Consider the following 16798-nt stretch of genomic DNA (forward strand, 5'->3'; position numbering starts at 1 on the left):
CAGTTCCCTTCCCCTAACCAGAGGTGGATTAAGGCCCAAGGTATTTAAGACAGCAGGGCCCCTAACATGGTTATCATTTTAGACCTATACACAGGCACTACTGTTAGAAGCACACAGCTCTGCCTTCACAAGCAGTACATTGTGAAGCGGGACATACCTCCCAACTGTCCTTGCAGTCGGATCAAATCCAGACTAAAGGAGACAGTCATCCAAATTCAGGACTGCCCCACCAGATTCAGGACAGTTGGCAGACTGTCCTGCTCTCTCCTACCTGTCTTGGTCACTTTCACCACTTGTAGCACCTGGTTTCTTTAGCTCAGTTTATTCTTGTCTTGATCCTGAAATATTGGATGCCCTATTTTGAAAAAAAAATGGGTACATTAGATTTAGAAAACTCCAACCAGCCCCGGTGTTAAAACAATAGCACTCATGTTTTATAATTAGGCCTCCCTCCAGTCCCCACAATAATAATAATATTCACATTTAATAAGTAGACCTATTTCCCTCCAACCAGCCCCAACATAAAATTAACAGTATACCCATTTACTCAAAACATATTTCCCTGCCTCCAAACAGTCCCAGCAATAAATTAAATAGCATTAAAGTTTAATAAATATAATCATTTTCCACAACCATCCCCGACAACAAATAATCCATATTCACATTTAATAAATAGCCCTTCTCCCCAAAATCAGCCCCATATTCAATTGATAGCCCTTAACCACCCCAGCATTAAATTAAAGGTTCTTTCACCTCACCTTAAATAATTACCCCCCACCTACACTCCACCATTAAATAGCCTATCTCCCACACTATATTAAGATTTTACCTTCCCTCACATATTATATTAAAATATTGCGCGCGCGCACACACACGTTATATTTAAAATACTGAGCTCGCGCACACACACGCGCACACTATATGAACATGGCCAAACACGCACGCACACTATAGCAACATGGGGCCACACATGCACAAAATTAGCCCCACAGCCACACTGTTAGCCCCACAGCCACACTATTAGACACCATGTTAGCCCCACAGACACACTGTTAGCCCCACTGGTTGTTAGCCCCACTGTCTGGTTGTTAGCCCCACTGTTTGTTTGCTACACTGTTTGTTTGTTTGTTTGCTCCACTGTTTGGTTGATAGACCCACTGTTTTTCCTCCACTGTTTGTTTGTTAGCCCCACTGTTTGTTAGCCCCACTGTTTTTCCTCCACTGTTTGTTTGTTAGCCCCACTGTTTGTTTGCCCCACTGTTTGTTTGCCCCACTGTTTGTTTGTTAGCCCCACTGTTTGTTAGCCCCACTGTTTGTTAGCCCCACTGTTTTTCCTCCACTGTTTGTTTGTTAGCCCCACTGTTTGTTTGCCCCACTGTTTGTTTGCCCCACTGTTTGTTAGCCCCACTGTTTTTCCTCCACTGTTTGTTTGTTAGCCCCACTGTTTGTTTGTTAGCCCCACTGTTTTTCCTCCACTGTTTGTTTGTTAGCCCCACTGTTTGTTAGCCCCACTGTTTGTTTGCCCCAGTTTGCCAGCCCCAGTGTTAGCCCACTGTGCGTTAGCCCCACTGTTTGCCACACTATTACTTACACACACACACACACACACAATCACTTACCTTTTCACATCCAGCAGCAGCAGCACTCTGCGCGCTGGTCAGCGAACGGAGAATCAGTGACTGCCGCCTATGCGAGTAATCACATGAGACGGCACCTGTCACGTGGTTCCGTCCAATGTGATTACTGACATAGTCGGCAGTCACTGACTCTCCGTCCGCCCAGCAGCGTGCAGAGTGCTGCTTCTCGGTGGACATGCGGACCGGCCCATCTGGCCATCGGCTCTTCTGGCATTTGCCAGAAGTGCCAGATGGCCAGTCTGGCCCTGCTTTCAGCTGTATGCACATGGATGTCCCAATTCTACTCAACATATCCAAAACACAGTTTATTATCTTTCCTTCTGTCATAATCACCACCTCCCCTCAAATCTCCCTCACTGTAAGTAACACCACATTTTCCTCAGTCTCCCAAGTCCGCTGCCTTGGTGTCACACTTGACTCTGCCCTCTACTTTATTTCTCATATCCAGACTCTTTCCAAGTCCTGTCTCTTACTTAACATTGCTCAAAACTCTTATCCATTCTCTCATCATTTCCTGTCTTCACTACTGCAACCTCTTGCTATTTGGCATTCCTGACACCCATATGTCCACACTTCAATCCATCCTAAATGCTGCTGTAAAATTGATCTTCCTCTCTCACTGCTCCACATCTGCCGCACCACTTTGCAAATCCCTACACTTGCTCCCTGTGTCCTCCAGAATCCAATTTGGAATACTCACCTTTACCTACAAATTCCTCAACAACACCACCCCATCATACATCCCAAATCTCTTATCAAAATACTCTCCCTTCCATCCTTTTAGATCTACCTCTGGCCTGCACCTTGTCTCGTCTCTTGTAATCCTTTTAATCGCCCCTACAAGACTTCTCCCTGCTGCTCCCCACTTATGAAACTTCCAACCACGTCCAATCAGGCTTTCCCACAGCCTTCAAATCTTTAGACGTTCTCTAAAAACCCATCTCTCTTTAAAAGCTTACCTTGGCCCTGATGATACTATTTACACTCATACATTCTCAAAGCTGTCTCAATCTCCACTCTAAGCCACAATCGCTCCTTTCAGCTGTGCCTTCTTCCACTTAGAATGTAAGCTCTCTAATGACCCTCCTCTACACCCTTTGTTTTCATCTCTGCATTTATTTTGTCTGCCTTGTAATGTCCTTATTTTATGTATGTACTCTGTTCCCTACTGCATGGTGCTGAGGAGCACGGTGGCGTCTTACAAATTTACAATAAAAATAATAATAATAATAATAATACTAGTGCTTTCCTAACATGTCAAAAGATATCTGCCCTACCCTAAATATCACATGACAAAACTCTGGGACAGTGCGGAAAAGGTGTGATGTAGGATTTAATTATAAAAGTGGAGTAAAGGAAAACATAGGTAAAAAAGTATAATTGGGTTATGTGAGAATATGATGATTGTTTCTTTTTACTCATTTGTAAATCTCCCTTATTGCCTAAGATAGTGCTGATTCAGGACAAAAATTTGGAAATCACAAGGCAAAGCCTGTCATTTCTGCTTCCTGTGACATAGCAGACTAACCATTTTCAGCCACCAATCTGCAGTCTGTACAGAGCATATGTAATGGCAACTACGGCTAAGGCTTACAGTGAGGCAGAATTTGCTATCTTGAATAAGGGCAAATCCATCCAAATCCAAGCAACAGTGACATAAGTGGTCAGCATGTCTTTTACCTAGGTTTCTGCAAGCCAAATATTCTTGATCTGGTTTGTGTACTGCCTCAGAGTGATGCAAATTAGAAAAGTATGTAGTTATTTAGAAATTCCTTGTTTCTGTGCTGGTATGTGCAGGCAAGTATAATTAATAAATACAGTTTTTCAGTTCAGTATCATACAGGTTTACTTGTTCTTTAAAAGACATTCATTGAAATATAATAGTAATAATTGGGAACTCTGCCTAAAGCTGTAGCAGGTCTAAAGTTGCTCCCTACATCACCAGTGATTTAAGTGAAAAAAACGATAAAACAAGGTTGTAGATAAAGGATTGCTGCAGTAAGCCTTAGGTGATGGGATTTGTTCTATATTAAACTTGTCATATGGAGCTTTGTATGTAATAGAATGATATGGAGTGTGGGTTAAACACTGTTCCTACCAAGCAATCTGAACATATAAAAAATGCTATCTTAATAATACAGGCCATTGTGTGGAATAGCACTAAACAGATTCTCAATGCAGTGGAGTTCTCATTATATTTTTATTCATGGTGTTGTTCAGCTTTAGGGAAATGTAGCATGTAAAGTATAAACTCAAGAGCTCCAGAGTAGACATTGCGGAGAAATGATTGTTACAGTGGATGACCAGGCACAGAGCGTGATTACACTTATGTGCAGGAGGTATAGTGCCCAGACTCCATTTTTGTATCTTTCAGGTAGAGGCAGTGGTGCAAAAGTTTAAGAAATATATCTTATAATAGTTTTAATATTAAAGTCTACTGTTATTTTCTTATTTGGTTGAACTTATAGACTAAAGTTAAAAATTTAATAATACCAAAATCAAAATCTTCTACCCTCCATTTTAATTGCCCCACATATTTTCATATATATATATCCCCCCTTCCCCTAAATCCAAAAATATAGTTTACACTTATATCACAATTTCATTTTTTTATTTACATGTAATTTTCAGTAATAGCATTGTTTTCTTTTTTTTTTTTTAAAAAGAAATATATCCTGTTTTATTCAATGTCTTGTATTGTATTCTGATTTCAATTACCACTGCATTGGTTTTTCTTTTTATGTGTTTATTGATTAAAAATAAATAAAGATTTATCATATGTAAAAAAAATATTATCAGATATAGAAGTTAGTATACACAAACATTTAATGTATTCTAATCGCATAATATACACCCAACATAGAAATATTGTATAGTACTTTTCTTAAAATTCTGTTTAAAATATTTAATTTCTTTTCCTTTGACAGATCAGTGTAGAGTCATTAATTGGACCTGCACATTTCACTTCAAATCTGCAAACTGAAAATGAAAAACTGACAACAAAGGTATGATGTCATGTGGTAATCGCATCCTATTGTACTTTGTTGCAACTCTTTAACTTATGTGGATATATTTTAAAATTGAATGCACCATGCAAGCCAAATATAAATTAATTTTGCATGCCATATAAAGATGGTGATGATGATTCTGCATGAATATCTATTTTTACAAACTCCCATTTCTTTGAGTTTTGTTTACATTTTGTGTTTGTCTTTAGTATATTAGGTTCTAAATGTCTCAAATTGCTAGAGTAAGAATTTATTAAATTGTATGTTAAAATAATTGTCTGATTTTTACTTTGTACTTCTCTACGTGAAGGAAGAGGTTGTCTTTCCTTATTAAAATGTGTCTTCACTTCCCTTATTTTCTTTGACAAGCAAAATGAAATTGGCCTAGCTCTTTAACTACTATCCCCTCTTATAATTTTCCAATACTGTCAAGTATTTTCATCATTAATATTTTGCCATTTTATGGGAGACCGCTTATATTTGGGTTGTTGTTCAATGTCCGTTATCAGTGACATAACGAAAAATGTTTGGTTTGTTATATTTGATGTTACATGTCTTTGGCCACGTGATTCAATAAATGATTATTTGCCAGATAAATTTATTAATGGATATATCCAATGACTATCCAAATAAATGACTCTTTAAAACTTTTTATGATATAGCATTTTACTCATTTCTAAATAGTTGTTGTCAGAGAAGTCTTTGTTGTATAATCTACTTGTCTGTGTTTACATTCCATAGTAGTAGATTGTCAAGCTATTTCAGTTGTTTTTACTTATAACAATTACTAAATAAATATATAAAAAATCAAATAAATCAACTAGAAAAATAAATATAAGGATTTTCATTGTATAGAAATAACTTTAAAGAAAGATTTCATTTTAATGTTTTATACTTTTCCCTTTTAGCACTTTTAAAATGGAAACATTTTTTACTTTATGCTTTATTTACCATTTTTATGGCTAAATATAGTTTTTTGGTCAAATGCCTTTACAATGTTGGGATCAAGCCTGAGAATGTACAACATATCAAAGTCATTATAGTCTCACAAACAACATATATGTCATTGTTAAGCATGGCACTAAAGCTGTAATCAAATTCTAAAGCAGAAAAATGAAGGCATATTTTGTGTAATTGGAATGTATTCATAAATCCAAAGTGGCTTATAAATATACATTAAGTGTTGTGCAGAATTTAATATAAAATAAGTTTTCATAAAGCATGACATAAATGCTTATTCTGTTATCCTGCTAACAGCGGGCCTTCCGCAGACTATGCCAAACTCTTTACACTATACAAAACAAACTTCTAAAAAAAAATAGGCTATACAATATATTTATTTTAGCTGGAATTAATAGCTTTCAAATAATTCTTTTCTTCTAGCCGTGCTTCCACCTACTCAGCTCCGCTCTCTTCTATAATAAAGCTATATTTGGCCATAAGAATTTTCACCTGCTGGCGAAGCTACCTCATAGGGTTTTCAGACAAAGCTTACAGAAAGTTTAGTTTGCATTCTAAAGGCTACTATTTATCAACCAGGGCAGTCGAATGGGTAATATAAACACTGTACCAGAACATTTAGAACATGATGTGCTCTTTCTACCTGAAAATTCTAGCACTGAAAATATAGTAACAGCATTTACATATTTTAATCTTGAAAGTACTTGTAGTAAATGCAAGCATATGATGAGCTTTTGGATACAGATAATTGGGTTCACTATGTAGGTTTGTTGATTTTTATTTACCATAGTGCATCCATAATTCTTAAGTGATAAATATATATAGTTCTGATGTCATTATAATGAATGATGCACCCCGCCCCCCCCTCACACACTCAAAAAAATAATTTAATCATTTATTATGGTTTTTAGATATCATCTCATATATCCATGATCTGTATGCAAGCACTTAGCCTCTGATTTCATGCCTCTATATGAAATTCCTCTGTGACTTCTAATACATTTTTATGCCAGATATATATACTTATGAGACTTCCCCAAGACACATCTCTTATCTCAGATGTAACTGACACTATTAGGTGACTATGAGGACTAACTGGCTATTAATGGCATAACCAGACTTTTCAAGTTGAATACTTAATTTTCAACTGACACTTAATTTTAGTAATGCATATGTAAACACTTTGCATGTTGTTTGTAGTAAAGGCCAGGTCATCTAATTCCATATATTATTATTAAATGATTCAGTAGTGCTTCTATTAGATCAGTTTTCCTACAAATTGAATTTGGTGCTGTAGCTATGCTGTCACAAACTCTTTGCACAGATGTACAAAAGGGTACAAAAGGGGAAAGTAAAGAATGATGTTTAAGTCTCCACCAACTGTTTCATTCTGTATGATTACATCTTTCATTCTCTGGTTCTAGTATAACAGTATTTACTATAACTGGTGAATTACATTTTTCCCAATTTGGCTACAGTGGCAGTGACTTGTGAATGTCTATGTTGAACTGATTTGAAAATAATTGCTGACCTTCCTCACCCAGCCCCCAGCATCCTCTATGCCAGTGTTTTCCAACTCCGGTCATCAAGTACCCCAAATGATCAAATTTTGAGGAGTTTCTTAATCATGAAGCATCAGGGGCAGATCTAGAGAATATTTGTACCCGGGGCGATGTAGGGGGAGCGATTTAGGCCCGCCCCCTTTTTGACATCTGAGGCTGCCGGCGGCTGCACACTATGTGCAGGTCCGTTCAGCAGTGACAGGCCCCGATCGCCCCCCCCCCTGGATCCGCCACTGTGTAGCGTTTAATTAATCTATCTGATCAAGTAACTTCCTTCTGCCCCATCTATTCTCAAAATGTGACCTGTTGTGGAGCAATTGAGGGTCAGGGTTGAAGGTTACTGGTGTAGGGGATGCTTGGGGCTGAGTGAGGAAAGACAGACATGCTTTTCAAATCAGCTTCTCAAAGTGACTCTAGGAGGAAGCACTACAATTTTTTTCATTAATAATTATTTAGTATAAATATTACAAAGCACTTTACAGTGGAGCTTACAGTCTATGTTCCCTACCACACACAGAGCCAATTAACCAGTACGTATTTAGTGATAGCAAACTGGGAGGAAAATGGGAGGAAACCCAGGCAAAAACAGGGAGACCATAGAAGCTCCATACAGATAGGGCCGTGGTCAGAATCGAACCCTTGACCCCAGCGCTGTAAAGCAACAATGCTAAACACTGTCACACCATGCTGCCCTGCACTGTGTAATCCTCATCCACGAGATTCATAAAAAAATAAAGAAAAGATAAATTCAAATAATCACCAATCACTTTGATTATCAGACAAATCAATTCAAAAAGTCCAAATAAGCAATATTCTGTCAAATCTATGTTTGAACAGACCGTATAGCTCCTTTGAAGTCTGAAGATTGTGAGTTTGGTCATAGACATGTGCAATTTAGGACATGAAGGGGTAGTCTTTACCTGGCTAGCTAGTAATCACTGAGGATGTAGGTCCATCAACAAACAAAATGCCAAAATGTGGGCTGTAATTATTATTGTTGTTGATTTGTACGGTGCCATAGTGCTATGGTTTTATTGCAGCTTTATACCACTGACCGATATTAGTAAATGTCTATGTTTATGTCACACATATAAAGGCTTGTTAAAGAACATGTGCCAATGCACATACATCTGAAGTAACTGAAAGAAACCAATCAGATGTTTCTACTTTCTAAACTGTGCTAAAAAGTGACAGCATTAATCTGATTGGTTGCTGCAGCCTACATGTTATAGCATCCTGTGCACACTACACAACGTTATCAGATAAGCCTATTTATTAACAAAAAGGAGAGTTGCTTGTCTTGCTGGCATAAAATGTAATTTTATCTGTAGCCACCAATGGAACACTGCCCCCAGTGGTCAAATTACCATGAAAAATATGTTGAAGAAACGTTTTTGTTATCAAACTGTAATGTTGGTAAAAAAGCATCTCTCTGTGTACCTTTGTTTTTAATAAGTGAAGGTCAGATGTAAATTTCCTGGGTAAGTTTTACCAGGTTTGATAACAGTATTCTATACTGATGGTGAAATTCTACAAATAGCATGCATATTAACATATTTACAGCTTTCCATTTAAACTTCCACCAAATATTTGATAAGTTTAGACTCTATACCAATTAGCAAGAAGCACAAGAGCACTGACATGTTTTGATCTAAATTTTTGAAGATGTCTTATAAAATTGTAAACTCCTTGCTTCACTGACCTCTGTATAAACATCTTATATAAGATGCTAGCGCACTCAGCTGTCATGGAATTTATCCTCAAATGAAGGCACAATGTTGAACATTTTGTAGAGTACAGCTTGTACGCTCCTGTCTATACATTATAACTGTCACGGAACACTGAGATTACTTTTTACGTCCTTTATGATTTTATAGTAGGGGTAGTTTATTCCTTATAATATACACGTTTCAGTTTGAAACAACACAAGTTGCTTATAGGAAATGCTGCTTATATTCAGTTTACTCTATACACTAACAGGCATACATTTCATCACAGAACACTTTTAAACTGAGTCAAGTAAAACAAGGGACATCATTGCTCAGTCAATGTGAGGCAGGGGCGCATGCAGGATTTTTAATGGGGGGTTCCCCCCCACCAAAAAAAAAAAAAAGCGAGAGAGCTGCTGCGCATGCGCAGTTCTGGCGCTGTCAAAGAAGCGGCGCTGTCAAAGATGCGTCCGCGGTGGTGCTGTATACAATACAGCACCGCCGCTATGTAGGGGCACTTCTTTAGCGGAGGGGATGGGTTTCTGAAAACCTAGAAACCCCCCCTGCATGCGTCCCTGTGAGGATGCATTTTACAGGATAATTGCACATATTCAGACACTGCTTCATAATCCTTGTTTATGTATAACATCCTCTCTTATATGAACACTGTTATGATCATTACATAGTACACTAAACAAATAAACATGTGTAAAATAAAAAATTCAGATATCAATGAAAGCACATAAGTCCATGAGACTCACTTGTCAGGAACAAATTTATATTGGTGTCCTAAACACCAGTCTGTTACTTCAACTGATTCCTTTTACAATAATTGGATGTAATAGAATGTCAGCGGACTTTGATCTTTCCAATGTTCTGCTGCACAAACAAATTTAATAAAATAACCAGGAAAAATATCAACAATGCTTTCAAGTTGAATGTCTTGTCTTTGAATGCCCAGGTATTTGATTTACGGGGGTTTTATCGTAACTTGGAACATCATGACTACAATCTACTTAAACAGATTTAAAAATAACCCATGTCTCTCCCCACACTGCACCATCCATTCCCCTCTTCAATACCTTGCTTAGCATTGCACCTATTAGTACATGTAGAAACCCCTGGCGATCATTCTTGCTATTGATATTCATTGACAGCAGCAATAGTTTAATGTTTTCTTTTCTGTTTTTTTTATAGCTTTCTGGATACACCAGATTTCAATGTGTAAGAGTTAGATTTATTGAGAGATGTCAAACGTGCCTTCTGTAGATTTAAGAATGTTTCTTTGGAACTACAGGTTGATTTATAAGATGTAAACATGTTCAGATTACAAACACACTTGAGTTTATACATGTTATTGCTACATGTGTCCCACAATTTTATAGAAGGGGGATCTTTTTGGTTGGCAGACTCTGTATCTGTGCATTGGTCAATAAAATGTGGTTTTGTGCATTGTATATTTGTCACAAAAATGGGGCTGTATTTATTGGCCATAAGAATAACTGGTTACTGTATCGTATACCAGATATCAAAATTGAGATCTGCATCCAGTTGTTTGAAATGTCCATTTTTTATACATTTCTCTAGCTGTAAACCAAGCTAGGGGCTCTGGGACCCCCTAAAGAACATGCTGCTTTTTGAATATCTAAGCCTAACAGCTATCAGGGCCCTCTTAACAACATTTTCGGCCCCCGGGGCAAAGCAGTGCACCGGGGCCCCTATATATATATATATATAGAAAAAAAAAGTGATTATATATATGGGCCCTGCAGCCCAGGGGGGCCGTCAGAGGCAGCGCAAGAAAAAAAAAAACCTGAAAAAAGAAAAAGATGAAAATACTTACCTTGCGGTCAGCTGGCGATCCGGCTCCCTCCCTGGTCTCCTCCTCCGTCGCGCTCCGCAATGGATGTCGGGCGGACATGTTTACGTCACGCCCGACATGCACTGCGAGCGCCGCACGGAGGAGGAGACCATGGAGTGAGCCGGATCGCCAGCTGACCGCAAGGTAAGTATTTTCATCTTTTTTTTTTTTCCAGGTTTTTTTTTTCGTGCGCTGCCTCTGACGGGCCCCCCTGGGCTGCAGGGCCCCCGGGCACCTTCCCATTCTGCCCAATGGAAAAGACGGCCCTGACAGCTATTGATTTATTTACGTAGCACTTAGAAAAAAAGAAATGTATATATAGTTCAGGCACCTGTTTGAAACATACGTATTATTCCTGTGCTAGTGAATTTACAATGAGAACTCAGCAGTATAAATTGGAGTAAAGCCCATCAAAGGAATGTGTTATCTACTTACTGCTGCCTTTTAGCTCCAAGTGTATAGAGAAATAGTTTACATTTCACCTCCACTGCAAGCTTGCTTTTTTACCTATAACAGCAAATCATACAACTTTTATCTTACTTATAGTATGTGTCATTTAGTAAAAAAAATTCAGCTATAGTTCCAAATAATTTTTCAAGGATGCCCTGAAAAGGGTTGGTGTAAAAGTCGATATGGCTTAGAATATGTCGAACATCATAAAAATTAGTAAACAACCTTTTTCAACAGTTTGAAACACAGGCGGCTCCCATAAAGCGTTGTCCAGTATCATACACAAGTGACAGATTATAATTGCAGTCAAGTGTGTAATGTTATTTCTGGCTTTCATAGTATTCTTTGGGTTTCAGTGATTGTGGAGATGAGACACTGATAATAATAATAATAATAATAATAATAATAATAAATACCTACAAATGCACAAATCAAGGGAGAAGAAAGAGAATCATAAAAATGGGAAGTGAGAGAATCTTAAACTAATTTCACAAATAAAAATATGTTCTCTGAGTGCTTCCTTTATTCTATGGTTTTTGGACTACTATTTGTGGACTTTACCCAATTTATATACAATTTATAGTGGTAAAAATTAGTATAGTTATAGTTTACCTGGAATTTGCATTACAACCCCCCATGGTGAATAGAGCAGTCTAAAAATTAGAGTAACATTGTTTATTTTTGTTTTTGATGGTCCTTAAGTCATCTAAAGACTGACAGAAAAGTTATTCATGAAACAAGGCATAGGTGAAGCCTCTGTGCTGGACTGTGTTTTTATTTAAATTAAATTCCTAGATTTTACCAATTTTGAGATATTAGGGTATAAATAGTAAATCAACACTGACGTCTATGGGAGGCAGCATTTGCATGTGTAAACTCTCAGCAAGGACAGAGCACTAATGAGACAATTCCGTGGGCTCTTAGCTTTCCTTATATTGACATTGCATTGTATCATAAAACAGGGGGACCCGATGCATTGTGGGATCTATGGTTAATTAAACTTCCCCCATTATCCACACAAAGATATTTGGTGTACTGTGTGGTTGAACATATACTAAACAAGCTTCCCCCTGATGTAGAAGTGAGGGTCTCTTTGGCAAATGCTTTGTTGGGCCAGCTAATTATACCCTCCCCCCCATGCCTTGTGGGGAGGGGGTCTTTCCATGCCACTTGAATGCAGAGGTGGATGAACAGAAAACTGGACCCCAGTGTGGTGCTTTGGGCTCTACCCATTTTCACTGGAGAACAGGGAAAACTAATATCCATCAGCCCAGGGATCTCCAGCTGTTGCTGCATTACAGGTCCCAGCATTATTTCTTTTTTGTTTTTCATTTTTTCATTAAAATGTTTTTATTCATACTATGCAGAATTCCTTCTTAACTATTCACCATTTTATATTATTTTGTTGATATTATCCTTTCTGATGTGACCTTTTTAATTTAATTGAATTTGTATATTCCTTAATAATAATAATAATAATAATAATAATAATAAGAATAAGAATAATATTGTTAATTACTACTGATATTTGCATTTCACATAACATGTAAGTCAATTTAAGGGTTGAAGAGTTTTATTTAATTTTAAGTAACTTCCAATTTCTACCTTCCAATTTCAGGATAAGCAGACTTCTGCTAAATATAGAGGTGACCTAGAACAGGTTTTCATTCATGATTTAAATCCTGTGAGATTATCAAAACTAGATGAAAATGGTGATAAAATTGAGAATGATTAATACTACACCTTAAAAATGTAGGTTTTTCTTTCTTGAAACAATTAATCAATTCAATAAATATTAAAGCTTACTGCCTATGACTTTCTGTGACATCTTTCTGTGACATTCATTTTCAAAACTTAGTAAGTGTTGCAATCCTAACAAAAAACTTCACAGGGGTGATTAAAATCTTAATGTCATTATGTCTTTACTGCACCAGTAATGTACATTACAAGACTGTCCACTTCGCAGACCACAACATTCTACAGAATTTTCTCCAGTTTACTCTCCTCCTCATTCCTAATTAGTTTACACAGCACCTCCTGTTTCTACACTTCAGCCTGTTCTGCTCCCTGGGATGAGGTTTAATCTGCTACTTTCAGCTGCCTGTCATGAGGTGCCAGCTCCTGTCGCATGTCCTGAGGTGCCAGCTCCTGTCGCATGTCCTGAGTTGCCAGCTCCTGTCGCCTGTCCTGAGGTGCCAGCTCTAGCAGCCTGTCCAGTGTTGACAGCTCCAGTCGCTTGTCCAGAGGTGCCAGCCTCTGCCTCCAGCTACGAGGTCCCAGCTTCTGCTTCCAGTTTCAAGGTCCAAGACTCTTGTTCCGCTCCAGAGATAATGCCTCCTCCAGATGGGGCGCTGCCCTTACAGTACGCTCCAGAGGAGGTCCTGTCCCTCCAATCCACTTCTGAAACTTTGCATGCGGTTCAACCCGAGTTGCCAATCTATGCGTTTCAGCCCAAGTTGCCACTTGGTGCTGTCTGCTCTGAGGCTTCTCACAGTGCTGTCTGCTCTGAGGCTTCTCACAGGGCTGTCTGCTCTGAGGCTTCTCACAGGGCTGTATGCTGTGAGGCTTCTCACAGAGCTGTCTGCTCTGAGTCTTCTCACAGAGCTGTCTGCTCTGAGTCTTCTCACAGAGCTGTCTGCTCTGAGGCTTCTCACAGGGCTGTCTGCTCTGAGGCATCTCACAGGGCTGTCTGCTCTGAGGCATCTCACAGGGCTGTCTGCTCTGAGGCTTCTCACAGGGCTGTCTGCTCTGAGGCTTCTCACAGGGCTGTCTGCTCTGAGACTTCTCAAAGGGCTGTCTGCTCTGAGGCTTCTCACAGGGCTGTCTGCTCTGAGGCTTCACACAGGGCTGTCTGCTCTGAGGCTTCTCACAGTGCTGCCTGCTCTGAGGCTTCTCACAGTGCTGCCTGCTCTGAGGCTTCTCACAGTGCTGCTCCTTCCAAGTCATCTGCCCAGTCCGACCCTCCTTCCAAGTCGTCCACCCAGTCCGGGCCGTCTCCTGCCAAGGGTGTCCTGCCCAAGCCCCCAGATACTTGTGCTCAGCACGATCCAAACTTTCTCACTCATCTAAGTACAATTTAGCGAGCCCTATTGCCGTCCCAGTCAGGGTCTCCTTCTCAATCCAATCATCTCCTTACGACGACTAATATACATGCCTTGACAGGCGGTATATGCAGACAGTTAGTTCTTGTATTGCCTTATACCCCCTTTAGTAACAGTTATCACTGGAGTAAAGCTGTGTCCATATTAGGTGAACAAATAACCTAGGAATATCAGCTATCTATGTGGATATTCCGCAGACCGCATCTGTGATTCTAGAGTCTCTGCTAATATACATAGCATGGGATGTCCAATAGCAGCAGTTGTTCCGGTAACTTACACTTAGTCACCTGACATAAGAAGGTTCCAGGTAAAACAGTGCCACCAAGATACACAGCTTCATTGGTATGGCTCTGTCTATTCTACTGGGCACCAGACGTGGCTCAGTGACTGAAGTGTCTGACTATTTTGGCACTAGATTAGGTTCAGCATATTATTCTTACCACCAGATACAGCTTTGCATTTTAACATACAATGTATAATCAGGGGTCTATGTGGATTGGTTGCAACATATTAAGATGACAAAAGGCAGTTTTTTACACTGCCCAACATTATGGAAGCAGCATCAGGGGGTTCTGGGTGAGTATTGTGGTGGTCATGGACCTCTGAGTGGTGTGTATGCATTGTATTTGGGAAACACAAGCATAGCTATCACCAGAAATGTTGGGGCTCAGCACAAATAAAACAGCCCATCCCAATTTTTAAATGATCTTCTCCACAATATATGCCTCCTCCCATATCTCTGCCTCTTCAATATATTTCTGTTGTATGTTGTGATAAAATGTACAGCCAACTAAACAAGTCAAATTGGGCAAATATCAACAAGTTAGTAATGTACTATTGTGGCAGGGTAAATACAAATTTCTGCAACATTGGTTTTGCCACCAGGGACAATGTATGCACTGCTGCTCCACTGTTGTGGGTGCTTCCAGAGTGAGCATTACAAGCATGCAAGAGACATAGCTTTCACTTTACAACAATACTTTTCCACCCTCCATCCCCCTTCAATCCCCTTCAAATACATGGATATACCTCCACACTGTCCCTGTAGTTGAGACAAAGGCCTGTGTGAGCGGGACAGTTCCCCAAAATTGGGACTGTCTCACCAGTATTCAGACAGTTTAACTACATGCTGTGGTGGTGTCTACAGCTCAGTTGATGATTGTCTGGATTCAGGAATATTCAGATCAGGTTTTGACAAAGGATGGGTACATGAAATATGGAAAGCCAAGAAATTAGCGAACACACTAGGCCTCCCTTTCCTATCCAGCCAGACAATAATAAATTGACAGCATTCACATTTAATAAATATCTCTATTGTCCCCCAACCAGCCCCAACTTTCAATGAATAGTATTCACGTGGCATAAATAGACCTCTGTCATCCTCACCAGTTCCCACATCAAATTAATAGCATGCACAGTAACAAATAGGCCTAATTCTCCCCAAACAGACCCAACATTAAATTAATAGCAGTCACATTGAATACATTGCCCTCCTTCTCTCCCATCTCGGTCCCACATTTTTGTCAGGAGTCGTCCCCGCACACGTTAGGTACCAGGGACTGCTGCCTTCTATGCCTCCTCTTGCCTAGCAACGGGACGCTACTTCCTGTTCTTGGCCGGCACCATTAGGATGCCAGAGTATCTAGATCATGCTAGTCTCCAGCATCCTTGTATGTTTCCAAGTAATCTGCCTGTCTCCCTGGATTCTGACCGGGTTCTGCCTGACTATTTTTTTGGATCTCCCTCTGGACATATTGATCTTCTGATATTTGACTCCTGGCTTCCTGACTCTGCTCTTGCCTGCTCCTTTGGTACCTGAATTGCCGGTATGATTTGACCTCGGACTGCACGACAACACTTGTTCACCTACACTTCGCTGGTAGCTATCTGGGATGGCCGCGACCTGCACGCCTTTTGCAGTAAACCCTAAACTCCCTTATGGCTGTCCCTGGCGAAGACCAGAGGCATGTTAGACTCCAGCCTTCTAGTTTAGCAGCGCCAATACCGGAAGGTAAGACCTTCAGAGCTAATATATTCCCGACAGTATACTCTGGCCATGTCCTCTGAAGGCCCCGGTAAACCATCAGCCCAAGATATTTTGCTCCACTTGGCCCACAAGGTCGAACAACATGACACTGAGCAGGCCCGTCTACTCTAATGTATTCAGAGAATAGCCTCCTGTCTGGACCCATTCTAGTCTAGGGGGTATATTCAATTGACGGCGGGATTGCCGAAAATCACGCGCTCCAAAAATATTACCGTTAATACGGTAATATCTCGCTGGATTTCAGCTCACAGCTCCCTGAGCTGCGAGCTGAAATCCAGTGAGTAAATTACCGTATTAACGGTTTTCCAGAGCAGGATTACCGTAATAACGGTAATATTTTTGGAGCGCAGGATTTTCGGCGATCACGCCATCAATTGAATATACCCCTAGGAGTCAGATTTTCCACTCCCTATTCCACCTCGAAACCAGATAATCGGATGTCGATTTCTCTGGACACTCCTAG

The 16798-nt window shown here is 39.7% G+C and overlaps 1 protein-coding gene across 3 annotated transcripts in view; it reads left to right on the top strand.

The window, feature by feature from the left end:
- The window catches only part of DLGAP1 (DLG associated protein 1), a 493753-nt gene that overhangs the window by 148038 nt on the left and 328917 nt on the right, over positions 1-16798 (top strand). For all 3 annotated transcript variants that reach the window (XM_075213364.1, XM_075213366.1, XM_075213365.1), the window contains one exon: positions 4565-4642. The gene's annotated coding sequence lies outside the window, so the exon portion shown is untranslated. The remainder of the gene's footprint in view (positions 1-4564; positions 4643-16798) is intronic.

The sequence above is a fragment of the Mixophyes fleayi genome, chromosome 5 (assembly GCF_038048845.1).
Source record: "Mixophyes fleayi isolate aMixFle1 chromosome 5, aMixFle1.hap1, whole genome shotgun sequence".
In the NCBI taxonomy this organism is placed as follows: domain Eukaryota; kingdom Metazoa; phylum Chordata; class Amphibia; order Anura; family Limnodynastidae; genus Mixophyes; species Mixophyes fleayi.